Source organism: Ornithorhynchus anatinus, chromosome 3 (assembly GCF_004115215.2).
Source record: "Ornithorhynchus anatinus isolate Pmale09 chromosome 3, mOrnAna1.pri.v4, whole genome shotgun sequence".
In the NCBI taxonomy this organism is placed as follows: Eukaryota; Metazoa; Chordata; class Mammalia; order Monotremata; family Ornithorhynchidae; genus Ornithorhynchus; species Ornithorhynchus anatinus.
In genome coordinates, this window is record NC_041730.1 from 74,325,124 (window position 1) to 74,351,222 (window position 26,099).

At 48.6% G+C, this 26,099-nt stretch overlaps 1 pseudogene; it reads right to left on the reverse strand.

The window, feature by feature from the left end:
* LOC100086262 overlaps positions 1 to 19,755 on the reverse strand; it is a 31,882-nt pseudogene extending 12,127 nt beyond the window's left edge.
* Between the last annotated feature and the right edge of the window lie 6,344 nt (positions 19,756 to 26,099).

Below are 26,099 nucleotides of genomic sequence, written 5' to 3' on the forward strand. Positions count from 1 at the left end.
ATCGCCAAGATCCACCCTTTCCTCTCCACCCAAATGGCTACCTTACTGCTACGGGCTTTCGTTATACCCCGGCTAGACTACTGTGTCAGCCTTCTCTCTGACCTCCCTTCCTCCTCTCTTGCCCCGCTCCAGTCTATTCTTCACTCCGCTGCCCAGCTCATCTTCCTGCAGAAACGATCTGGGCATGTCACTCCCCTTCTTAAACAACTCCAGTGGTTGCCTATCGATCTCCGCTCCAAACAAAAACTCCTCACTCTAGGCTTCAAGGCTCTCCATCACCTTGCCCCTTCCTACCTCTCCTCCCTTCTCTCTTTCTACCGCCCACCCCGCACGCTCCGCTCCTCTGCCGCCCACCTCCTCACCGTCCCTCGGTCTCGCCTATCCCGCCGTCGACCCCTGGGTCACATCCTCCCGCGGTCCTGGAACGCCCTCCCTCCTCACCTCCGCCAAACTGATTCTCTTCCCCTCTTCAAAACCCTACTTAAAACTCACCTCCTCCAAGTGGCCTTCCCAGACTGAGCTCCTCTTCTCCCTCTACTCCCTCTACCACTCCCCCTTCACCTCTCCGCAGCTTAACCCTCTTTTCCCCCCATTTCCCTCTGCTCCTCTCCCTCTCCCTTCCCATCCCCTCAGCACTGTACTCGTCCACTCAACTGTATATATTTTCATTACCCTATTTATTTTGTTAATGAAATGTACATCGCCTTGATTCTATTTAGTTGCCATTGTTTTTACGAGATGTTCTTCCCCTTGACTCTATTTATTGCCATTGTTCTCGTCTGTCTGCCTCCCCCGATTAGACTGTAAGCCCGTCAAACAGCAGGGACTGTCTCTGTTGCCGACTTGTTCATTCCAAGCGCTTAGTACAGTGCTCTGCACATAGTAAGTGCTCAATAAATACTATTGAATGAATGAATACTTTTCACACCGGTATCTTGAACGCTCTCCTCTATGTTCCTCAAAATGGCGTCACTTCTGCCAACGTTAGGTTTCCACCCAATAGCAGTGCCTCAGCTCAATGATTGCAATTTCAGTCCATTATTTTCCACAACCATTGGTGTGCATAGGTTGTGGAGGCCCGATTTGGGGGACTTTTCACCCAGGAACCTAAATAGAGTGGAGAAAATGGGTGGGGAAGTGGGGAGGAAGAGAGTAAGAAAAGGCAGGTCAGCTTGAAGTCTGGCCATTCGGGTGGCCACAGAGGTCCCTTGCACATCTTGGACCAACAGATAAAAAGAATGGATTCGTTAGCCACTCACTAGGTGTCAAGCACTGAACTCAGCACTGACACCCAGGGTGTCACTTGTCTCACAGAACACTTTTTTGGATGCTCTCTGCTGAATGCTTATTCTGTGTTCAACACCCTGAGTCCTAGGGTCGATACAAGTGAATTAGGTCTGACCCAGTCCCTGACCCGTCTGGAGCTCACAGTCTAAGTAGAAGGGAGAACAGGAGACTCTAGGCCCAGAGAAGTGGAGCTACTTGCCCAAGGCCACACAGCGGGCATTTGGTGGAGCTGGGATTGGAACTCAAGCCCTTTGACTCTCAGGCCCGGGCTCTTGAGACAAGACCATGCTGCTTCTCTGAAGTCCACCCGAATCTCGGGCGTTCCTCCAGCGGCATTCCCCTCTCTGGTCACACGGACACCGCTTCCGAGCTGTGAAATTCGGCGGTCGGAGTAAAGGGAGGCTGGGTGTGGAAAAGAAAAATGGGAGACAGGAAGGCCCTTAGAACCGACCTGTACCGTATTGACTGGGTCAACTGAGCATCCAATTCGATCGGGGGTCAGACAGGACAATGGCCATTCTACCGGCCGCCTCGTCTGAGGGCCTGGGACTCCCCCGAGGCCCCAAGGGAGGTCTGCCATGGGGTGCTCCCATCTCCCCTCCCAGAATGCCTTCAACTAGGGACACACCACACAAGGGCCCGAGTCTTACCATAGTACAGGTTTCCGATTTCAGGGTGCCAAGGATGGACCAAAATGCCACATGTCTGCTGTGTGACCTTGGGCAAGTCACTTCCCTTCCTCTGTGCCTGCATTACCCCATCTGTAAAATGGGGATTAAGACTGTGTGCTGGATGTGGGACACACCCTCTGTCCAACCTCATTATCTTTTATCTACCCCAGAGCTCAGAACCGTGCTCGGCACTTAGTAAGCCCTTAACAAATAACACTCATTACAAACTTCTCACTCTAGGCTACAAGGTTCTCCATCACCTTGAACCCTCCTACCTCTCCTCCTTCTTCTCTTTCTACTGCCCAGCCCATAGCCTCCGCTCCTCTGCCACACACCTCCTCACCGTCCCCCGTTCTCGCCTATCCCGCCGTCAACCCCTGGGCCACATCCTCCCACTGTCCTGGAATGCCCTCCCTCCTCAGCTCCGCCAAACTCTCTTCCCCTCTTCAAAGCCCTACTGAGAGCTCATCTCCTCCAAGAGGCCTCCCCAGGCTGAGCTTCCCCTTTTCCTTCTGCTGACTCTCTACTGCCCCCCCACCTCCCATCAGCTAAGTCCCCTTTCCCCCTCTTTCCCTCTGCTCCTCCCCCTCCCCACAGCACTGTGCTTGTCCGCTCATTTGTATATATTTTTATTACCCTATTTGTTAATGAGATGTACATCCCCTTGATTCTATTTTTTGCTATTGTTTTTGTCTGTCTCACCCGATTAGACTGTAAGCCCATCAGTGGGCAGGGACTGTCTCTATCTGTTGCTGATTTGTACATTCCAAGAGCTTAGTACAGTGCTCTGCACATAGTAAGCACTCAATAAATACTATTGAATGAATGAAAATGACACAATTATGATTATTATCATTAGCAGACTAAATAGCAGTGTTTGGTCTTTATTCACTGAACTTGCCCAAACCCATCTCATGCTCATTATGTCATCTTCCACATCCCTGAAGATAAAAGCATCTAAGATGCCCTTAAGAGCCAAGTAGGGACATCTCACTACTTAAGGTCAGAGTGGTTGAAGATTTAGCTCTGAATAAACCAGGCCAATATAGGATGAAAGTATCTTCTAGGAGGGTCCAGAGACCATGGAAATCTGAAGAAAGTAAAGGCAAAAATAGAGTATTCAAAAATGGCATGAACCTGCCCTTGGAAAATCAAGAGGTTAGCCTGGGTTGTCAATCAATGCCACAAACCTGGAAGGCAAAAGCTGGGGGCTCCAGCTGAAAGGAAAAGGGTTCGGGGCCAAACCTGCAAGACATAGACTGGGAGGGCTAAACTGGATCAAGAAGAGTTTGGGCCCAAACCTGCAAGGTATAGGCTGCAGGAGGGCAAAACTGGAACTAGTAAAGGTTCAGGGCCAGGGCTGCAAGGCAGAGCTTGGGGGGCAAAACTGGAAGGCAAAGGCGGTGGGGCCGAAACTGGAAAGCAAAAACTGGGGGGCTCCAAACTGAAAGGAGAAGAGTTCGGCCCCAAACTGGCAAGGCAAACACTGAGGGGCCCAAAGTGGAACGAAAAGGGTTTGGGGCCAGGCCTGGAAGGCAAAAGTGGGGAACCCCAACTGGAATGAAAAAGGTTCGGGGCCAAACGTGCAATGCAAGGGCTAGGGGGCACTCAACTGGAACAAGATTGGAGGCCAAACCTGCAAGGCAAAGGGTGGGGAGAATGGGGGGGCAAAATTGGAACTTGTGTTCGGGGCCAGGCCTGAAAGATAAAGGCTGGGGGAGCAAAACTGGAACAAAAAGCATTTGGGGCCAAACCGGCAAGGCAAAGCCTGGGGAGCCAAACGTGCAAGACAAAGGCTGGGGACCCAAAACTGGAACGAGAAAGGTTCGGGACCAAACCTGCAAACAAAGGCTGGGGGGCCAAAACTGGAATGAGAAGAGTTCGGCGGCCAAACCAGCAAGGCAAAACTGGGGGGCCCAAACTTGAACAAGAAGGGTTCAGTGTCAGGCCTGTAAGAAAAACTGAGGGACCCAAACTGGAACATGCAGAGTTAGGGCCAAAACCTTCAAGGCAAACACTGGGGGCCTGACCTAGAACAAAAAGGGTTTGGGGCCAGGTCTGCAAGGCAGAGAAAGAGGGACCCAAACTGGAATGCTCATTTGTTCATTTGATCATTTGTATATATTTTTATTACCCTATTTATTTTGTTAATGATTCTATTCATTGTGATTATGTCTTGTTTTTGTCTGTCTCCCCAGATTAGACTGTGAGCCCATCATTGGGCAGGGATTGTCTCTATCTGTTGTCAAATTGTACATTCCAAGCGCTTAGTACAGTGCTTTGCACATAGTAAGCACTTAATACTATTGAATGAATGAATGAATAAGAAGGGTTCGGGCCTAAACCTGCAAGGCAAAAACTGGGGGTCCCAAACCGGAATGAAAAGCATTCAGAGCCAGGCCTGCAAGACAAAGCCTGGGCATGCTAAACTGGAACGAGAGGAGTTTGGGCCTAAACCTGCAAGATAAAGGCTGCGGGGCAAAACTGGAATGTGAAGGGTTCGGGGCCAGGCCTGCAAGACAAAAACTGAGGGACCCAAACTGGAACAAGAAGGGTTCAGGGCCAGGCCTGGAAGGCAAAAGCGGAGAGCCGCAATTGGAATGAAAAAGGTTCGGGGACAAACCTGCAATGCAAAGGTTGGGTGGTGCCAAACTGGAAGGAGACAAGTATGGGCCCAAACCTGCAAGGCAAAGGATGAGGTGGGGGCAAAACTGGAATGAAACGGTTCAGGGCCAATCCTGCAAGACAAAGCCTGGGGGGGACAAACCTGTAAAACAAAGGCTAGGGGCCCAAAACTGGAATGAAAAGTGTTCAGGACCAAACCTGCTAAGCAAAGACTGGGGGGCCAAAACTGGAATGAGAAGAGGCTGTGGGGTCCAAAATGGAAAGAAAAGGGTTCGGGGCCAAATCTGCAAGGCAAAGGCTACGGGGCCCAAATTGAAACGAAAGGTGTTCGGGGCCAAACCTACAAGGCAAAGGCTGTGGGGCCTAAACTGGAATAAAAAGGGTTTGGGGCCAAACCTACAAGGCAAAGGCTGTGGGACCTAAACTGGTATGAAAAGGGTTCGGGGCCAAACCAACAAGGCAAAGCCTGGGGGGGGCAAACCTGCAAAGCAAAGGCTGGAGGGCTACGCCTGGAAGGCAAAAGCAGAAGCCCTCAGATTAGAACGAGAAGGGTTCGGGGCCAGGCCTACAAGGCAAAGGCTCAGGGGGCCAAAGTGGAACTAGAATAGTTCGGAGACAAACTTGCAAGACCAAGGCTGGGTGGGCAACACTGGAAGGCAAACACTAGAGGGCTCAAACTGGAACAAAAAGGGTTTGGGGCCAAATCTGAAAGAAAAAGCCTGGGTGGCCCAAACTGGAACCAAATGTGTTCGGGGTCAGGCCTGAAAGGCAAAGGCTGCGGGGGAGCCAAACTGGAAGGAGAAGAGTTCGGGGCCAGACCTACTAGACAAAAACTGGGGAGCCCAAACTGGAACGAAAAGTGTTCAGGGCCAAACCAAGGCAAAGCCTGCCATGCCCAAATTGGAACGCAAAGAGTTTGGGGCCAAACCGCAAGACAAATGCTATGGGGCCCAAACTGGAATAAAAAGGGTTTGGGCCCAAACCTGCAAGGCAAAGGCTGGGGGTGCAATACTGGATCACAAAGGGTTCAGAGCCAGTCCTGGAACTCAAAGCCTGTGAGGCAAAACTGGAATGAAAAGAGATCAGGGCCAAATTGGAAAGGCAAAGGCTGCGGGGCCCAAACTGGAACGAAAAGTGATCGGGGACTCACCTGCAAGGCAAAAGCTGTGGGGGGCAAAACAGTAAGAAAAAGGTTTCAGGGCCAAATCTGCAAGGCAAAGACTGCGATGACCAAACTGGAACATGAAGCGTTCAGGGCCAAACCCACAAGGCAAAGGCTGTGGGGTCCAAAATGGAAAGAAAAGGGTTCGGGGACAAATCTGCAAGGCAAAGGCTACGGGGCCCAAATTGAAACGAAAGGTGTTCGGGGCCAAACCTACAAGGCAAAGGCAGTGGGGCCTAAACTGGAATGAAAAGGGTTCAGGGCCAAACCTGCAAGTCAGAGGCTGGGGGTAAACTACTGTTCTTCCCCTTGACTCTATTTATTGCCATTGTTCTTGTCTGTCTGTCTCCCCCGATTAGACTGTAAGCCCGTCAAACGGCAGGGACTGTATCTGTTGCCAACTTGTTCATTCCAAGCGCTTAGTACAGTGCTCTGCACATAGTAAGCGCTCAATAAATACTATTGAATGAAAGAATGAATGAATGAAAAGGGTTTGGAGCCAATCCTGGAACGCAAAGGCTGCGGAACCCAAACTGGAACGAAAAGCGTTCAGGGCCAAACCTACAAGGCAAAGACTGCAGGGCCCAAACTAGAATGAAAATGGATCGGCGCTAATCCCGGAATGCAAAGGCTGCGGGGCCCAAACTGGAATGAAAAGTGTTCAGGGCCAAACCGGCATGGCAAAAGCTGTGGGGGGCAAACCTGGAACAAAAATGGTTCAGTGCCAAACCTGCAAAGTAAAAGTGTGGGCAAAGGGAGGGGGGCAAACCTGTAAGGCAAAGGTTGCAGGGCCCAAACTAGAACAAAAATGGTTCGAGGCCAAACCTGCAAGGTAAAGTCTGGGGGGGCAAAACTGGAATGAAACGGATTCAGGGCCAAGGCAAGGGATGCAGGACCCAAACTGGAACAAAAAGGGCTTAGAGCCAACCCTGGAATGCAAAGGCGGCAGGGCCCAGACTACAACAAAAGGGTTCAGGACCAAACCAGCAAGTTAAAGGGTGGGGGGCAAAAGTGGACAAAAAAGGGTTCGGAGCCAAACCTGCAAGGCAAAGGCTGGGAGTCAAACCTGCAAGGCAGAGCTGCTGGGACAAAATACAATGAAATGGGTTCAGGGCCAAACCTGCAAGGCAAAAGCTGAGAGGCCCAAACTGGAAAAGAGGGGTTCAGGGCCAAACCTGCAAAGGCAAAAGCTGCAGGGCCCAAACTGGAACAAAAAGGATTCAGGGTCAATCCTGCAAGGCAAAGGCTATGGGGCCCAAACTGGAACAAAAAGTTTTTGGGGCCAAACCTGCAAGGCAAAGGCTGCAGGGCCTAAACTGGAACAAAAAGCATTTGGGGACAAACCTGCAAGACAAAGGCCAGGGGGGCAAAACTCAAAGGCAAAACTGTAGGACCCAAACTGGAACAAGAAGGGTTTAGGGCACGGCCTGCAGGGCAAAGGCTGGGTGGGCAAATACTGAAGGCAAAGGCTGGGGGGCCCAAACTGGAATGAGAAGTGTTTGGTGCCTGGCTGGGAAGGCAAAAGTGGGGAGCCCCAAACTCAAACGAAAAGGGTTCGGAGCCAAACCTGCAAGGCAACGGCTGGGGGGCCAAAACTGGAATGAAAAGGTTTGGGGCCAAATCTGCAAGTGAAAGCCTTGGGGGACAAACTTGCAAGGCAAAGGCTGTGGCGCCCAAACTAAAATGAAAAGGGTTTGGGGCCCATACTGCAAGGCAAAGGCTGTGGGAACCTAATGTGAACTAAAAGGGTTCGCGGCCAAACCTGCAAGGCAAAGGCTGCAGGGTCCAAACTGGAATGAAAATGGTTCAGGGCCAAACCTGCAAGGCAAAGCCTGGAGGTGCAAAACTGGAACATGAAGAGTTCGGAGCCAGGTCTGCAAGGCAAAAACTGGGGGACTCCAACTGGAACGAAAGGGTTCGGGCCCAAACCTGCAAGGCAAAAACTGGGTGCACAAACTGGAACAAAATGCGTTCAGGGCCAGGACTGCAAGGCAAAGCTGGGGGGGGCAAAATTGGAATGTGAAGGGTTCAAGGCCAGGCCTTCAAGACAAAAACTGAAGGACCCAAACTGGAACCAAAAGAGTTTGGGGCCAAACCTGCAAAGGCAAAGGCTGCGTGACCCAAAGTGGAACCAAAAGGAATTAGGGCCAAGCCTGCAAGGAAAAGGCTGCGGGGCCCAAATCTGACCGAAAAGTGTTTGGGGCCAATCCTGCAAGGCAATCTCTAGGGTGCCAAAACTGGAATCAAAAGAGTTCAGGGCCAAACCTGCAAGGCAAAGGCTGAGGGGCCTAAACTGGAACCGAAAGGGTTCCGGGCCGAACCTGCAAGACCAAGGCTGCAGGTCCCAAACTGGAACGAAAAGGGTTTAGAGCCAAGGCAAATTCTTCCTGGCCCACACAGGAACGAGAAGGTCTTGGCGCAGAACCTGCAAGGCAAAACCTGCAGGGCCCAAACCTTATTGAAAAGGGTTTGGGGACAAACCTGAAAGGCAAACTCTGGGATGGACAAACTGGAACAAAAAGGGTTGGGAGCCAAACCAGCAAGGCAAAGGTTGCGGGGCCCAAACCTGAACGAAAAGTGTTCAGGGCCAACCCTGCAAGACAAACTCTAGTGGTCTCAAACTGGAAACAAAAGGGTTTGGTGCCAAACCTGCATAACAAATGCTGCAGGACCTAAATTGGAACCAAGAAGATTTGGAGCCAAACCTGCAACTAAAACTCTAGGATGCCCAAACTGGAACCAAAAGGGTTCGGGGCCAAACCTGCAAGACAAAGGCTGCAGGGCCCAAACTGGTACCTAAAGGGCTTGGGGCCAATCCTGCAAGTCAAACTCTAGGGTGCCCAAACTGGAACCAAAAGTGTTCAAGGCCAAAAATGCAAGGCAAAGGCATTTGGGGGGTGGGGGCGGTGGAGGCAGCGGCAAATCTGCAAGGCAAAGGCTGCATGGCCCAAACTGGAACCAAAAGGGTTCGGGGCCAAACTTGCAAGACAAAGGCTGAGGGACCCAAACTGGAACCAAAAAGATTCAGGGCCAAACCTGCAAAGCAAAGGCTAGGGGTTCAAATCTGCAAGGGAAAGCCTGCGGGGCTCAAACTGGAACAAAAAGAGTTCGGGGCTAAACCTGCAAGGCAAAGGCTGCCTGGCTGAAACTGGAACGAGAAGGGTTCGGGGCCCAACCTGCAAGGCAAAGACTGAGGGGCCAAAAATGGAATGAAATGGGCTCGGGGACAAACCTGCAAGGCAAAGGTTGTGGGACCCAAACTGAAATGAAACGGGTTCGAGGCAAATCCTGCAAGGCAAACTCTAGGGGGGGAGGAGGGAGCCCACTGGAACAAAAAGGTTGGGGGCCATACTTGGAAGGCAAGCTATGGGAGGGCCAAACTGGAACAAAACTGGTTGGGGGCCAAACCTGCAAGGGAAAGATGCAGGGCCCAAACCTGAATGAAAAGAGTTTGAGGCCAAACCAGGAAGGCAAACTCTGGGGGAGCTAAACTGGAACAAAAAGGGCTGAGAGCCAAACCTACAAGGCAAAGGCTGCGGGGCCCAAACCTGAACGAAAAAGGTTCAGGGCCAAACCTGCAAGGCAAACTCTAGGAGGCCCAAACTGGTAACAAAAGGGTTCAGGGGCAAACCTGAGAGAGAAACTCTGGGGGCGCCAAACTAATACCAAAAGGGATTGGGGCCAAATCTGTAAGGCAAAGGCTGGGATGCAAACAAATGAAATGGGTTCGGGGCCAATCCTGCAAGGCAAACTCTGTGGGGGCAAAACTGGAACAAAAAGGGTTGGGGGCCATATCAAAGGCAAAGGCTGCAGGGCCCAAACCTGAAAAAAAGGGTTCGGGGCCAAACCTGAAACGCAAAGCCTGTGGGGCCCAAACCTGAACGAAAAAGGGTTGGGGCCAAACCTGCAAGGCAAACTCTAGGGGGCCCAAACTGGAACCAAAAGGTTTGGAGCCAAACCTGCTAGGGGAGGGCTGTGGGGCCCAAACTGGAATTAACAGTGTTCAGGGCCAAACCTGCAAGGTAAAGGCTACGGGGCCCAAACCTGAACGAGAAGTGTTCGGGGCCAATCCTGCAAGGCAATCTCTAGGGTACCCAAACTGGAACGAGAAGGGTTTGGGGTCAGGCCTGGAAAGAAAGGGAGGGGGAGTGCATCCTAGTAGGTAAAGGCAGGCAGGCCGGGAGGGGGAGTACATCCTGATAGGCAAAGGCAGGCGGGCCCAACCTGGTAGGAGAAGCGTTCGGGGCCAAACCTGGAATGCAAAGACGGGGACGTCCAACCTGGAATGGGAAGGTTCGGGCAAAGGCCTGGAAAGCCAAGGCCGGGGAGCCCAACCTGGAAAGCAAAGGCAGGGTGGCCCAACCTGGAAAGCAAAGGCAGGGTGGTCCAACCTGGAAAGCAAAGGCAGGGTGGTCCAACCTGCAAGGCAAAGGCTGGGGAGGACCACCCTTGAACAAGAATTGTTCGGGTCCAGGCCGGGAAAGCAAAGGCAGGGGGGCCCAACCTCGAATGAGAAGGGTTCGGGGCCAGGCCTGGAAGGCAAAGGAGGGGGAGTCCAACCTGGAAAGCAAAGGCAGAGGGCCAAACCTAGAATGAGAAGGCTTTGGGGCCAGGCCTGGAAGGCAAAAGCAGGGGTGCCAAACCTGGAACAAGAAGGCTTCGGGTCCAGACTGGGAAGGCAAAGGCAGTGGGTGGGGTGGGGGGAGACACACCTGCAATGCAAAGGCTTCAGGGCCAGGCCAGGAAGGCAATCGGGGGCGCGGGGGAGGCAGCCTGGAACGAGAAGTGTTCGGGACCAGGCCAGCAAGGCAAAGGGTTCCAACCTGAAAAGAGAAGTGTTCTGGGCCAGGCCTGGAAGGTCAAGTAGGGGGGCCCAACCTGGAAAGCAAAGGCGTGGTGGCCCAACCTGCAAGGCCAAGGCCGGGGGCCAGGCTGCGAAGGCAAATTCAGCGTGGCTCAGTGAAAAGAGCCCGGGCTTGGGAGTTCAAACCTGGTCATGGGTTCAAATCCCAGCTCTGACACTTGTCAGCTGTGTGACCGTGGGCAAGTCACTTTACTGTAGAGCTACCTTCTTGAGTCCTTAAATCCTGAGCATCTGGGTCTGGGTCCCTTCAAAGCAGAAGCAGCGTGGCTCAGTGGAAAGAGCACGGGCTTTGGAGTCAGAGGTCATGAGTTCGAATCCCAGCTCTGCCACTTGTCTGCTGTGACCTTGGGCAAGTCACTTCACTTCTCTGTGCCTCAGTTACCTCATCTGTAAAATGGGGATGAAGACTGTGAGCCCCACGTGGGACAACCTGATTCCCGTGTCTACCCCAGCGCTTAGAACAGTGCTCGGCACATAGTAAGTGCTTAACAAATACCAACATTATTATTATTATTACTTTTCTGGTCCTCAGTTCTCTCATCTGTAAAATGGGGATCAAGACTGTGAGCCTCACATGGGACAACCTGATTACCCTGTATCTACCCCAGCGCTTAGAACAGTGCTCTGCACATAGTAAGCACTTAACAAATACCAACATTATTATTAAATGCAGGGGGACAGGCCGAGAAGGCAAATGCCGGGGGGTACAACCTGGTATGAGAAGGGTTTGGGGCCAGGCCTGGAAGGCAAAGGATGGGGGGCCCAACCTGGAGTGAGAAGTGTTCTGTGCCAGGCCTGAAAGGCATAGGTGGGGGGACCAAACCTGGAACGAGAAGGGTTCAGGGCCAGGCCTGGAAATCAAAGGTCGGGGGGCCCAACCTGGATCGAGAAGTGTCAGGGGCCAGGTCGGGAAGGCAAAGGTGGGGGGGGCCCAACCTGGAATGAGAAGGCTCGGGGACAGGCCTGGAAGGAAAATGAAGGGGGCTCCAACCTGGAAGGCAAAGGCTGGGGGGCAAATATGGAACATGAAGGCTTCGGGGCCAGGCCAGGAAGGCAAAGTCTGAGGCAGGGCAAACCTGGAATGAGAAGGCTTCGGGGCCAGGCCGGGAAGTCAAAGGTTGGGGGGCCAAACCTGGAAGAAGGGGTCTGGGCTTGGAAGGCAAAGGTGGCGGGGGGTACGACCTGCAAGGCAAAGGCAGGTGGGCCAAAACTGGAAGGCAAAGGCCTCGGGGCCAGGCCAGGAGGGCATAGGTTAGGCAAGATGTAAAGTTTAGGTTAGGGAATATGTTAGGCTAGGGAAAGGGATAGCCCAGGGGAAAAGGTTAGGCCATGGGAAAAGTTTAAGTCAGGGAATCGGCTATGTTAGGGGAAAAGGTTAGGCCAGGGAAAAGCAAGTTAGGCTAGGTGTAAAGGTTAGGTTCAGAGAAAAGCTTAGGCTAGGGGATGGGGTTAGGCTAGGGGAAAAGGTTAGGCCGGAGAAAAGACTAGACCAGCAGAAAAGGTTAGGGGAGGGGAAAGGTTCAGCGAGGGAAAAGATTAGGCTATGGGAAAAGGTTAGGCTAGGGCAAAAGGTTAAGCAAGGGGAAAGGTTAGCCTACGGGACAAGATTAGGCAAGGTGTGAAGTTAATGTCTGGGGAAAGGTTTGGCTAGGGAAAAGGATAGGCCAGGAAAAACGGTTAGGCCATGGGAAAGGTTTAAGTTGAGGAATAGGTTATGCTAGGGGAAAAGGTTAGGCCAGGGGAAAGTTAAGGCTATGGGAAAAGCTTAGGCTAGGTATAAAGGTTTGGTTAGGGGAACAGTTAAGACTAAGGAAAAAGGTTAGGGTAGGTGAAAAGGCTAGGTTAGGGGAAAAGGTTAAGCTAGGGGAAAAGATTAGGCCATGGGATAAATTTAAGCTGGGGAGAAGGTTATGTTAGGGAAAAAGGACAGGCTGGGGAAAAGGTTAGGCTAGGGAAAAAGGTTATTTCAGGGAAAAGGACAGGCCAAGGGAAAAGGTTAGTTTAGGAAAAAACATTAGGCTAGGGGAAAGATTAGCTAGGGGTCAGGTCAGGCTATGGGAAAAGGTTAGGTCAGAGAAAAGGATAGGCCAAGGAAAAAGGTTAGGCTAGGTAAAAACATTAGGCTAAGGTAAAAGTAATTCTAGGGGAAAAGGTTAGGCTGGGGGAAAGGTTAGTCTAGGGGAAAAGGTTAATCTAGGGGAAAAGGTTAAGCCAAGGGAAAAGGTTAGGTTAGGCAAAAACGTTAGCTTTACACACACGCTTTATTTACCCTTTCAACTCAGCCATGCACTTAGGCATACCCACCAAGCAGTGAACTCTACACCCCACAACAATTAGGTATGTATCCTTCTACTTAGATCCTTACCTTACCTGTACTATATTAATTGGGTCCTACCCATTCAACTGATGCTGGACCCATAAGATTGAAAGGGAACTCTAGTAGTATGTGGGAGACAAGCATATCTTGAAGGTATAAGAGAAGGGAGCAGAAAAGTTGGGGACAGGTCTGTTAAGGTGATGAGTCAGGGCTGCAGTGAACATGTCTGTTACTTCTGTTGTACAGTACTCTCTTAACCACGCAGTACGCAGCATGGCTCAGTGGAAGGAGCCCGGGCTTGGGAGTCAGAGGTCATGGGTTCGATTCCCGGATCTGCCACTTGTCAGCTGTGTGACTGTGGGCAAGTCACTTAACTTCTCTGTGCCTCAGTTACCTCATCTGTAAAATGGGGATTAACTGTGAGCCTCACATGGGACAACCTGATTACCCTGTATCTACCCCAGCGCTTAGAACAGTGCTCGGACATAGAAGGGCTTAAATACCAACATTATTATTATTACTCCTATCAAGCACTCAGTACACACCAATGATTAATTGCAAGAAGGAAGTGTCTCTTGGAATTTCCACAGCCACAGAGAAAGGCTGGAGAACAAAGAGGCAGTTTGAGTGGCCAAGAAGCCTTCTGAAATGGAGTGTTAGGCCCTTCAGCCCACTACCCACTTCCCTCACAGGCACGAATAAGGTTGGGAAAGGAGAAAAATTATGCCTCCACATCACAGCTTGCCAAGGATTCCTTTAAGCAAATTGCCTGGCCCAGAAGAGTCCCCAGTAAACAAGCCAGAAAGCAGATTCAAAGTTACCCCAAACTCTACACCTCCTTCACCCCCAAAATGTTCCTCTTCTCCTCCTAAACTCCACAGCCCCTCACACTCAAGCCAACACATTCAACTCCAAACAGCCTCAGGCTCTGGAGGATTATATGGTGGGGGTGGGGGGGAGCAGGGTGTGGGGCCGGCCTGAAATCAGTCATACACCTGATTGGAAGCAGCTGGGTTAGAGAGCAGGTATCCCAGGAGAAAGCCTTAGCAGCTTCATGGAAAGAGGGGATGGCTTTGGCAAAGATAGGGTAGGATGGAATAGGGGATAAGGGATAGGATTGGATTGAATCTCTAGCATGAAAAGATTTGTCCAGGGAAACACACATTCCAAGCAGCTCTCCAGGGGGTCTCATCTCTGGCCTGACCTCCAACCCACCTTTCTTTCCTGTCTGAGTTTCCTCCTCCCAGCCCCCACATCTGACCTCCCAACACTGGACCCCAGGAGTAGTCAGAGCAGTCTGGCCCTGTAAAGCAGAAAAAACATCACTCTACCCACCTTCAGAGCCCTCCTAAAATCACATTTCATTCTATAGTATTTATTGAGCACTTACTATGTGCAGAGCACTGTACTAAGCGCTTGGAATGTAAAATTCAGCAACAGATAGAGACAATCCCTGCCCAATGACGGGCTTACAGTCTAATCAGGGGAGACAGACAGACAAAAACAAGACAACATAATCACGATAAATAGAAGCAAGGTGATGTACGCCTCATTAACAAAATAAATAGGATAATAAAAATATATACAAATGAGCATAGTGCTGAGGGGAGGGATGGGAGAGGGAGAGGAGAAGAGAGAAAAGGGGCTTAGCTGAGGGGAGGTGAAGGGGGGAAGGAGGAGGGAGCAGAGGGCGGAGGAGGAGCAGAGAGGGAGCAGAGGGAAAAGGGGAAGCTCAGTCTGGGAAGGCCTCTTGGAGGAGGTGAGCTCTCAGTAGGGCTTTGAAGAGGGGAAGAGAGTTAGTTTGTCAGAGGTCAGGAGGGAAGGCATTCCAGGACAGTGGTAGGACATGGGCCAGAGGTTGACGGCAGGATAGGCATGAACGGGAACAGTGAGGAGGTGAGCGTCAGAGGAGGGGAGCATGCAGGGTGGGCAGTAGAAAGAGAGAAGGGAGGAGAGGCAGGAGGGGGCAAGGTGATGGAGAGCCTTGAAGCCCAGAGTGAGGAGTTTTTGTTTCATGCCGAGGTTGATAGGCAACCACTGGAGGTTTTTAAGGAGGGGAGTGACATGCCCAAAGCATTTCTCCAGGAAGATGATCCGGGCAGCGGAATGAAGAATAGAGTGGAGTGGGGTGAGACAGGAGGAAGGGAGATCAGAGAGAAGGCTGACAATAATCCAGCTGGGATATGAGAGCTCCTCATATCTCCACATCTCCTCCAAGATGTCTTCCCCAACTAAGCCCTCTTTTCTGCTGTTTGACACAGAATGGAGTGAGAGAAGAGGAAAAGAGCTGATTTTGGTTTTATTTTGGACATATGTGTTGTGTTTTAATGTTTCATTGCTCCTAACGTGTCTGTCTCTAGTCTTTCTCAGAGCCAGAGGAGGTAGCACAGAAGATTGCAGACAAATAGCTTTTTCGAGGGGACTGTGGGGCAGCCACTGTTTCTATGTCTGAGCCAAAAGGACAGACTCATGCTCCCCTTCTCCCCCACATCCACCTCCTGCTGCCTCCAGAACACAGGACTCACTGCAGAGCTCTCTGCTGGGTAGGAGCCCGAAGAGTTTAGGTCTAATGGAAGCCAAATGTCACTGCACCTTCACCAGTCCTGACAAACACATCTGGAGTTGTGGAACCTGACCTTAAGAGACCCATGTGGATTAGTGTGGGGCCAGTTTCCGTCACTCTGTCCTTTGTCCTGCCCTCTGTTTCTGTGGCCAAACCCTTCAGTCTTCTGCAGATTCTGCTGTCTCATAGCTAGAGAAGGAGGGGTAGGATGCAGAAAACATAGGTTTCTTTGGCAGACACCATTTTTCCTCTTCTCCACCAAACATTAAACCTATCATCTGGAGAGGTGAGGCGTATAGGCAGAGCACCTCACTAAGATGACTGCAACAACCTGCCCTTATTTATTTACGTATTTAAATTAATGTCTGCCTCCCCCTCTAGACTGTAAGTGTTATGGGCAGGGAATGTGTCTGTCCTATGGGTACTCTCTCAAGCACTTAGTACAGTGCTCTGCACACAGGAGGCACTCCATCAATCCAACTGATTGACTGAAGGTGCAGAACTGCATGCACACTGGATTCAGTTTCTGGTACAATACCTGCCTTCTATCCTCCCAGCCCACACCGCTGAGAACTTGATTTTAGGCAGAAATTTGAACAACTCTGCTTCTCAGAGAGAAATAGGGGAGACACCCTGAGCTCCTTCTGATATTAGAAACCACAAACTTCCACAATAAGTCCAAAAGGGTCCCTTCTCCGGAGTGTGACACTATGCAGTGATCCTGCAGTCAGGACTACAGTCCCAGAGAGGCTTGACCCATCTATAGAATTAAGGCCCTGGGTCTTCTCAGTCCCAGGCAAACCAGACAGAACTAGTTTCCTGCACAGAGCCCAGGCCCCTGTTCTTCCATGAGTGGCATCTGCCTCATCACTCTTCTTCCCCGCATCATTCTTCTTCTTTTTGGGGTAGCAAAGCAGTCTATTCAGTAAGAGGGAAAATCTGGGAATTGCGTTTGCCCACAGTATAAGAGAGATGATCCTCAAGGACGAGGAGAAGCAATGAGCAACAGTTTCATTCCTAAACTGGACGAAAAGGGTTCAGTGCCAAATCGGCAAGGCAAAGGCTAGGGGACTCAATTTGGAAGGAAAAGTGCTTGGGGACAAACCTGCAAGACCAGGCTGGGGGGTCCATTCTGGAACGAAATGTGTTTGGTCCCAGAAGTGCAAAGCAAAAGCGGAGGGCCTCAAACTGGAACGAAAAAGGTTCAGGGCCAAACCTGCAAGACAAAGGCTGGGGAGCCCAAACTGGAATGAAAAGGGTTTGGGGCCACACCTGCAAAACAAAGGCTGTGGTTTGGGGAGGGGGGCAAAACTGGAATGAAAAGGGTTTGGGAACAAACCTGCAAGACAAAGGCTGAGGTGGCAAAACTGGAAGGCAAAAACTGGGGGACCCAAACTGGAACAAAAACGGTTCAGGGCCAGGCCTGCAAGGCAAAAGCTAGGGGTCCCATAATGGAACTATAAGGGTTTGGGGTCAAACCTGCAAGGCAAAAGCTGGGGGGCCCAAATTGGAAGGAAAAGGATTTGGGGCAAACCTGCAAGGCATAGGATGGTGGGTGCAAAATGGAATGAAAATGGTTCGGGGCCAAACCTGCTAGGCATAGGCTAGGTAGGGGTATATGTGGAAGGCAAAGGCTGGGGGTCCCAAAATGGAATGAAAAGAGTTTGGCGTTATACCTGCGAGGCAAAGGCTGGGAGGCCCAACCTGGAACAAAAAGGGTTTGGGGTCAAACCTGCAAGGCAAAGGCTTGGGGGGCAAAACTGGATGGCATAAACTGGGGGAACCACACTGGAACAAAAAGGTTTCAGGGCCAGGCCTGCAAGGCAAAAGCTCAGAAAGCAAATATGGAAGGTAAAGGCTGGGGGTCCCCTTTTGGAACAAGAAGTGTTGGGGCCAGGCCTGGTAGGGAAAAGTGGGAGTGTCCCAAAATGGAACAAGAAGGGTTTGGGGGCAATTGTGCAAGGCAAAGGCTGGGGGGGCCCCCAAAGTGGAATGAAAAGGGTTCAGGGCCAAATCTGCAAGACAAGACAAAGGCTGGGGACCCAAACTGGAACAAAATGTGGTTGGAGCCAAACATGCAAGGCAAAGGCTATGGGGGCAAATCTGGAAGGCAAAGGTTGCGGGGGGTCCCAAAATGGAACGAGAAGGGTTTGGGGCTAGGCCTGGAAGGAAAAAGCACTGAGCCCCAAACTGCAACAAAAAGGGTTCAGGCCCAAACCTGCAAGGCAATAGCTGGGGCTTAACAAGTAAGTGCTCAAATACCATAAAACAAAAAAGCCAACACTCAACTAAAAAAAAAAAAAGGAAGAGGTTGCTTTTTTTCCAATAGCTTTTGTCATTTGTAGTCACCTTGGTCATCAAGAAGCATGTGGCTATTCCTCATAAGTCAGTTACAGGCCTGTACAAGGATTGGATCCTTACTACAAGGCCCACTTGAAGTGGAATGTCAGTTTTGAGTGGTGCTTGCTCATTGTGTGAGCACCACAGTTGGAAAGCCAAGATGGAGCCTGTTTTCTTGAGAATTCATATTCTATGGGAAGTACATTGGGGAAGTCAACTTTTTAAAAATATCACTCGTTGAAACACACTTTTTCTTTTACCATTGCCAAGGGAATACTTGTAAGTAGCTATAAAGCAGCAAAGAGCCACAGAGTCTTGGTGTGTGTGAAAAGGCAAATCACTTTCTGAAGTTTCTGGTTTATTGTTTGAAACAGACAATAGGCGATCCAGCCTCACTACCTTCCAGTAACAACATAAGGCTGAGGTCAAACGTTTTGGATCTCGACTGTGTTGGCATTTGTTCCTAAAAGGGGGAAGGAGGGAGGGGGGAGTTTGGTGAGGTTCTCACAGATCTTAAAAAGCAGAAACATCTGTTGCAGCTATGAACAGCTTGTGTGCTGAGTTCAGCAGTGACAAAGCCAGGTTTGCTCTTAGTACTCTCTCCGCTTCATGGAAGATTACCATAGGCAGTTTCAGGGGACATATCTATAGCATGGCCAGCCAAACCAAGCACAAACAAGGAAAAGGGATTTCTTCCCTTTCAAGAAGGTTGGCCTAACCTGTAGGAGTTTTATGAAACAATTGGGTTCCATATCCATCTTCTAACACAACTGCTTGGGAGTTCCTTCCTTAACTGTTTATACAGATTCGCCCTCTCCCATTCATCCTCTCTTAGAAACTGGTGGGTAGCAATTAGTCTCATGACCATTTTACAATTAGGGAAACTGAGGCCAAAAATTGCTTCTTCCCCCAGGCATCAGCTGAGAAAATAAAAGGAATTGAGGCTTAAGGCTCCTAATTTAGTACAATCACTAGGGCTTTGATTCTCCTTCCCTCAGTCTTGAATCCTAATTATTAATGAATAATAATAATTAAAAGTATTTAAGTGCTTACTATGAGCCAAGCACAGTAGTAAAGCACAAAGGTAGAGAGAAGATAATCAGATCAGACATAGTCCCTGTCCCACATGGGACTCAAAGTCCAAGGGAAGCTAATAAAGCAATATAAGAGGTATTCTGATGATAAACTCAGGATAATCCCTTAGGAATTGTCCCACCAATCTTTGATGGGATTTCTGTTTTGCTTGAATAGCTCCCTCTGTATAGCAGTGCTTTTCTTTCCTCTGCTTGTCATGCTTACCCTTTTTCTGAAAACGTTTTGGGAACCTGTATTCCTGCCACTTTTCAGCAGTTTCGTATCAGTTAGTCAATGGTATTGAGTGCTGTGTGCAGCACACTGCACCAAGTCCTAGGGAGAGTACAATATAACAGTGTGGGTGGACAGGTTCCCTGGCCACAACGAGCTTAGAGCCTAGAAGAAGTTGTGGGGTTAATCTAATTAAGCTGCAGAGGGACATTCACATAAACAACTTGCATAAAGAATCCTTCTTGGGATTTTCACACATGGTACATATACACACTAGTAAGTTGATGCATGTGTTTTATGTAGAATGGTTTTGTAATTTTGAGCTTTATCCTAGCTAGATATAGAGATGCATTGGATAGACTCTTTCAGTTCTCTCATCAGCTTAATTAAGGACTCGAACACCTCCTCACTCCACCAGCACCAAGAAAAAAAGAAAGATTTTTGTCACTGCCAATCCCCTTCAAGAGAACTCTGAGGGCTCAACTCCAGTTAGGACTACTTCTAACTGTGGTGCAAAAAGGGAACGAGCCAGCCCTTTTACTTCCTGGAAAATGTCTCATTTCCTTCTCTGCAATTCCCTTACCAATTTTCACCAGGATCTTTGGGTGTCTGAACACACATAGCTCTCATCAAAAACTGACTGAAGTATAGCACAGTCTAACCTTCTCTCCATTTTTATCCTATCTGCAAATCTTTTTGTGTCAAGATTATAAATTCCTCCAGAGGAGGGACTGTGTCTTCTGACTCCATTGTATTCTCCTAAACGTTTAGTACAGTTCTCTACACACAGTAAGACCTCAATCAATGCAATTATTGAGTGGTTGATACTGAGATTGCTGTCCTAGATTATACTCAATGGTTTTGAAGTGTACACAACCAGCCATAGGTTTATGTGAAATCAAGCAATCAAAAGAATTGAGTACTTATGTTCATAACATTGTGTTAGGGGCTTGGGAGAGTACAAAACAAATAAAAGACATGGTCATTGTCTCATGGAGATTATATTATGAGGGAAGCAAAGACTATTTATTACTAATGGGAGCAGGAGGAAGAATCTACATACAATGGTAATAGCAAGAGTTTTGAATGACTTAAGATGTTTGAGAAGCAGTGTTGATTAGTGGACAGAGAAGGGGCCTGGGAATCAGAAGGACCTGGGTTCTAATCCCAGCTCTGTCACGTCTGCTGTGTGACCTAGGACAAGTCACTTCACTTCTCTGAGCCTTGGTTACCTCATCTGTAAAATGGGGATTAAGAGTGTGAGCCCATGTAGGACAGGGATTGGGTATAACCAGATTACCTTGTACCTACCCCACAGCTTAGAACAGTATCTGGCACATAATAAACACAAGTACCATAATTATAAAAATTATTATTATTGAAGATGAATAGATGAATAAGTAGAGAACATGGGATTATATAAGTGCTACAAATGCTAAAGATGGTGCATATATGTATAACACTAACAATAATAATAATAATGTTGGTATCTGTTAAGTGCTTACTATGTGCCAAGCACTGTTTTAAGCACTGGGGTAGATACAGGGTAACCAGGTTGTCCCAAGTGAGGTTCACAGTCTTAATCCCCATTTTACAGATGGGCTAACTGAGGCACTGAGAAGTCAAGTGACTTGCCCAAAGTCACACAGATGATAGATGGCAGATCTGGAATTCGAACACATGACCTCTGACTCCTAAGCCCGTGCTCTTTCCACTGAGCCACTGCTGCTTCTCACTAGACTGGAAACTCCTAGAGGGTAGAGATCACGTCTACCAACTCTATGATAATGCAGTTTCCCAAGTGCGATATATACAGAAAGTCCTCACTAAATACCAATGATTGATTGAAGGGCTAAGCAATGGTAGTTTTAGCATTTATTGAGCAACCATGGGCAGTTACATTCTTTACTAAGTGTTACGGGAGAAAGGACTTGTCAGATTCCTGGTGCAGCACTGAAACACTACATGAATTCCAACAAAATGAAATATATCAGAGCAATGAAAAACTGGACACAAACTCTAGGAAGTTCCCAAAATTTCCAGCTATGGGAACGCCCTAGGAGGCAAAACTAAGCCCAGTTTTAGGCTTCCCTGGTCCTTTCCCCAACTCCCTTTGCTCCCCCTCACCCTGGCTTTCTGAAAGTACCTGGCAGAGTTCATTCTTCAAATCCCTGCCCTGAGATTTTCTGATTCTCCCTTTTCTTCATTTCAAGTCACAATTGCTCATTTCTCAAAAATCTTTTCCTTCTTTAGATGTTTGAACCCTTTACACAGTCATCTACCCACACACATTTGTCCAGGATTATAGGAGTGCTATACACTCTTTACCATCATCAGTTTCTGGACCAACTTGTTCATTTACTTTCTAGGAGGGCATTGGGGTGATACAACATTTCTGGGGTGATAGTGACAACCTGGGGTTAGCCCCTAGTCCCCCATCCACCACTGCTCTCCCCTTACTCCTACCTCTACTAATCCTCCCAGCCCCCAACATCTTCCAACTCCACCTGCCCTCCTCCTCAATTTATTCCCATTGCCCTGCAAGCCAGTTCACAATCTCAATGCACTATCTCAAATCAATCAATGATATGTCTTGAGCACTTACTATGTGCAGAGGACTGTACTAAGTGCTTTGGGGAATACGTGTTAGAAGACACATCCCCTGCCCACTACGAGCTAACAAAACAGCAGGCTGTTTTCATAAACCCAGTTCCTGTGTTGAATATTGCCAGAAATAGGTTTTAGGAAACTCAGTAGGGATGAGTTTAATATTTGCCCTCTATAGTAGATGATTTATCTTCTGCATGAAGAGAGAAAACAGCTATGTGAAAGCTCACAGAAGGTGCAGTCTGAAGTTTCATCTGATGTGAGAGAACATTCCCTGAGCCCTAAGCAGTGAGGCACACTCCCTCCCTCCCTGGAAACCCTCAAACCTAGTCTAGGCTGGGGCCAGGGCACAGATCCTGTCTCCTGCACAGCAGAATCTGGGATGAATCCCAGTTTAGCCCCCAGGGCCTGCCTTTAAGGGCTCTGAGAAGATGGCACAGACTGTAGAATCTCCTAGTTTCCGGTTTCCCTGGACACTCCAGGCCGATTTAACTCTCAGGATATATTAGGGAGGAGGGGGTATGTCAGGATGGGAGGATACATCCTGAATTGGGTTATCTTTTGACTTTGCAAATCTCTAAATCTTTCTAGGTCTCTCTAGGAGGTCTCTGAATAGAGACCTATTCTGAGACAAGCCAAATTTCCTCTAGGATCTCTGATCCCTAGGGCAAGCAGCCCCTAGCCCCCTAGGATAATCAAGCAACCAAGCAATTCAAGAACTCCACCTGGGGCACCTCAAACCCCCACTCCCTGAGTAAAAATGCACCCAAGCCAGACATCGTTTCTAGCAGGCACAGTGTTGTGTGGGGTGATCCCATCTGGGTGAGCAACTCTGGCCAAATGTTGCCGACCCAGGCCCATTTCATTCAGAAAATTGGAAAGTGGGTGTGGCAGGGAGGAGGTCCCCCGACATGCATTTTCCCAGAGAGAGAGAGAATAGCAGCACTCCCTAGAGAACCACTAGGGGATCTGAGAATCAATATCTTGACTTGCATAATTGTCCCATTTCTTGGCATAATTTTTGAACCACCAAAACAGGAGTTGTGCCATTTTGTGGGGTCATATAGGAATTAAGTCCAGCAATAAGAGGAGCCACTGAAAAAACAGAATAAAAAAGAGGAGGGAAGGAAGGGAGAAGGAAGACAGAGTTAAGAGGACACTTGAGGCTGGGTCTCTTACTTCTTTTGTGCTTTCCCAAATGCTGCACACAATGGGCCCTCAATGAATCAACTTACCTTCCCTTCTTTCCTTCCTCTCCCAAAATGTGCCGATTGCAATGAAGATACTCCCCCATCCCCTAACATCAAGTTGCCTCTGGTGCAGTCGCAGTCTTACCCTTCTCTTCTTCCTCCTAGGACGCATGCCACTATTACTGCTAATTATGTGGTACAAAACATTATCTTTTATTTCTTCCTCAAAAATCAGTGTAGAGCAATTATGCGGTTGAGGCAATTATGTGAGTCGACATGGTATTTTTCTTTGGTAAATGGAATTCCAATTCCCACATGAACAGGAAATGCTACACTGATAATAGCTTCCTCAAGGTTTTGCTCTCTCTGTCAAGGTTTTCACCATGGTTCAGGTTAAAGAAAATATAATTTATGCTTCGAGGCTTTAAATTCTCAAGTGTTTTTCAGCCTGGTATTCCTTTAGCCTGGTTGGAATATTTTTAAAATCATAAAAAGCTCTTTATTGTCTAGAATCAATGTCCAAATCAATTTATAAGCCAGGTAAATTTCATAAACACTGTCATGTTTTAAATTAGCATTAAAAAATACTGAGCAGTTATAAGCACTGCACATATTGTTTCCCATTTCTGGCTCTTGAATGGAACAGTGGCTTTATTCCTATTCTTCAGTCTTCTTTTCTGTATCATTCTCTTTTAGTGGAGATTGCTTCAATCTGTCCCATGTCTAAACAACATTTTCAGATCATCTTTGATATTCTGAATTCCACTGTAGTTCCCAAGAATCCTTGTTGGGGTGCTGTCACAAAGACTTCTTAAAGCAAAATTGGACATGCCAGAATTGCTATTAAGGTTTTTTGGAACTAACAATATTTACAGAGATGTGTTCTCAACCCCTCGTTGAGGCATTGCTTATATTATCATCATTAGTACAAGGCTTAGTGCTCTCTGTCCTACACAGAGCTCCCAGTCTTAATCTCCATTTTACAGACCAGGTAACTGAGGCACAGAGAAATCAAGTTATTTACTCAAAGTCACACAGCAGACAAGTGAGAAGCAGCATGGCCTAGTAGATATAGCATAGCAAGGGCCTGGAAGTCAGAAGGACCTGAGTTCTAATCCCAGCTCTACCACCTGCCTGCTGAGCATCCTTAACTTCTCTGTGCTTCAGTTACCTCCTCTGTAAAATGGGGATTAAGACTGTGAGCCCCATGTGGGCCAGGGACTATGCACAACTGTTTTCAACCTGATTAGCTTCTATCTACCCCAGAGCTTTGAATAGTTCTCGATACATAGTAAGTGCTTAATAAATACCATCATTATTATTGTTATCATTAAGTGGCAGACCTGTAATTAGAACCCAGGTCCTTCTGACTTCCAGGCCTGTGCTCTATCTACTAGGCCTCACTGCTTCTCAATTTTTCACTTAATGACATGTATGGGACAGTTAAAACATGTTTTCTCCATACAGGTTTTTCCTGGATCCTATAGCAACTTCAGGCAGTCAAGTTTCTCGTGTAATGTCAGGGGTTTGAAAGCCCCATTTGCTTTTGAACCAAATGCTTGTTGGCTCTCAGGAGATTTGAAACATTCAGTCTCTCCTTAGTTGCTTCCTGAGGCCAGTATCTTGCTCCTTGAATGAGAATATGACACCATTCCTGCAGTGGTCACATGACCTAGCAATTCTTCTTTATGATCCCCCTCAAAATCCAAATAAAGAAATCTGAAAGTCCAAATAATGATACATCTTTTACTAACTCCATACCCCTGCTGGTCCTGCATTTTGTATTTGGTAAAATTTAATTTTACTCCATCCAGGAACTTAGAAAATGTAAATTCATCAATCTGTCCTTTCCCAAATCACCCCAACCACTGAACATCCTCCCTACATGTTGAGAAAAGAATGATCTAAGCACATCTACAATTACATGCAGTGCCAATTTCCCATGGCTCAATTTTTAGTTTACTACCAAAATAGCATCTGAAACATGTCCTTATCTGACAACAGTCATGTCATAGTCTTGGGTAGTATTGATTCATTCAGTAGTATTTATTGAGTGCTTACTATGTGCAGAGCACTGTACTAAGCACTTGGAAGCCTTATTTAGGAAGCAGCATGGCTCAGTGGAAAGAGCACGGGCTTTGGAGTCAGAGGTCATGGGTTCGAATCCCGGCTCGGCCACTTGTCAGCAGCTGTGTGACTTTGGGCGAATCACTTAACTTCTCGGTGCCTCAGTGACCTCATCTGTAAAATGGGGATTAAGACTGTGAGCCCCACGTGGGACAACCTGATTCCCCTTTGTCTACCCCAACACTTAGAACAGTGCTCGGCATATAGTAAGCGCTTAACAAATACCAACATTATTATTATTATTATTATTATTAATGAACAAGTCGGCAACAGATAGAGACAGTCCCTGCCATTTGACGGGCTTACAGTCTAATTGGGGGAGACAGACAAGAACAATGGCAATAGAGTCAAGGGGAATAACATCTCATAAAAATAATGGCAACTAAATAGAATCAAGGCGATGTACATTTCATTAACAAAATAAATAGGGTAATGAAAATATATACAGTTGAGCAGACGAGTACAATGCTGAGGGGATGGGAAGGGAGAGGGGGAGGAGCAGAGGGAAATGGGGGGAAAAGAGGGTTAAGCTGCAGAGAGGTGAAGGGGGGGTGGTAGAGGGAGTAGAGGGAGAAGGGGAGCTCAGTCTGGGAAGGCCTCTTGGAGGAGGTGAGTTTTAAGTAGGGTTTTGAAGAGGGGAAGAGAATTAGCTTGGCGAAGGTGAGGAGGGAGGGCGTTCTAGGACCGCGGGAGGACGTGGCTCAGGTGTCAACGGCGGGATAGGCGAGACCGAGGGACAGTGAGGAGGTGGGTGGCAGAGGAGGAGCGGAGCATGCGGGGTGGGCAGTAGAAAGAGAGAAGGGAGGAGAGGTAGGAAGGGGCAAGGTGATGGAGAGCCTTGAAGCCTAGAGTGAGGAGTTTTTGTTTGGAGCAGAGGTTGATAGTTCTTAAACACTGGAGGTGTTTAAGAAGGGGAGTGATATGCCCAGATCGTTTCTGCAGGAAGATGAGCCGGGCAGCGGAGTGAAGAATAGACCGGAGTGGGGCGAGAGAGGCGGAAGGATGATCGGAGAGAAGGCTGACACAGTAGTCTAGCTGGGA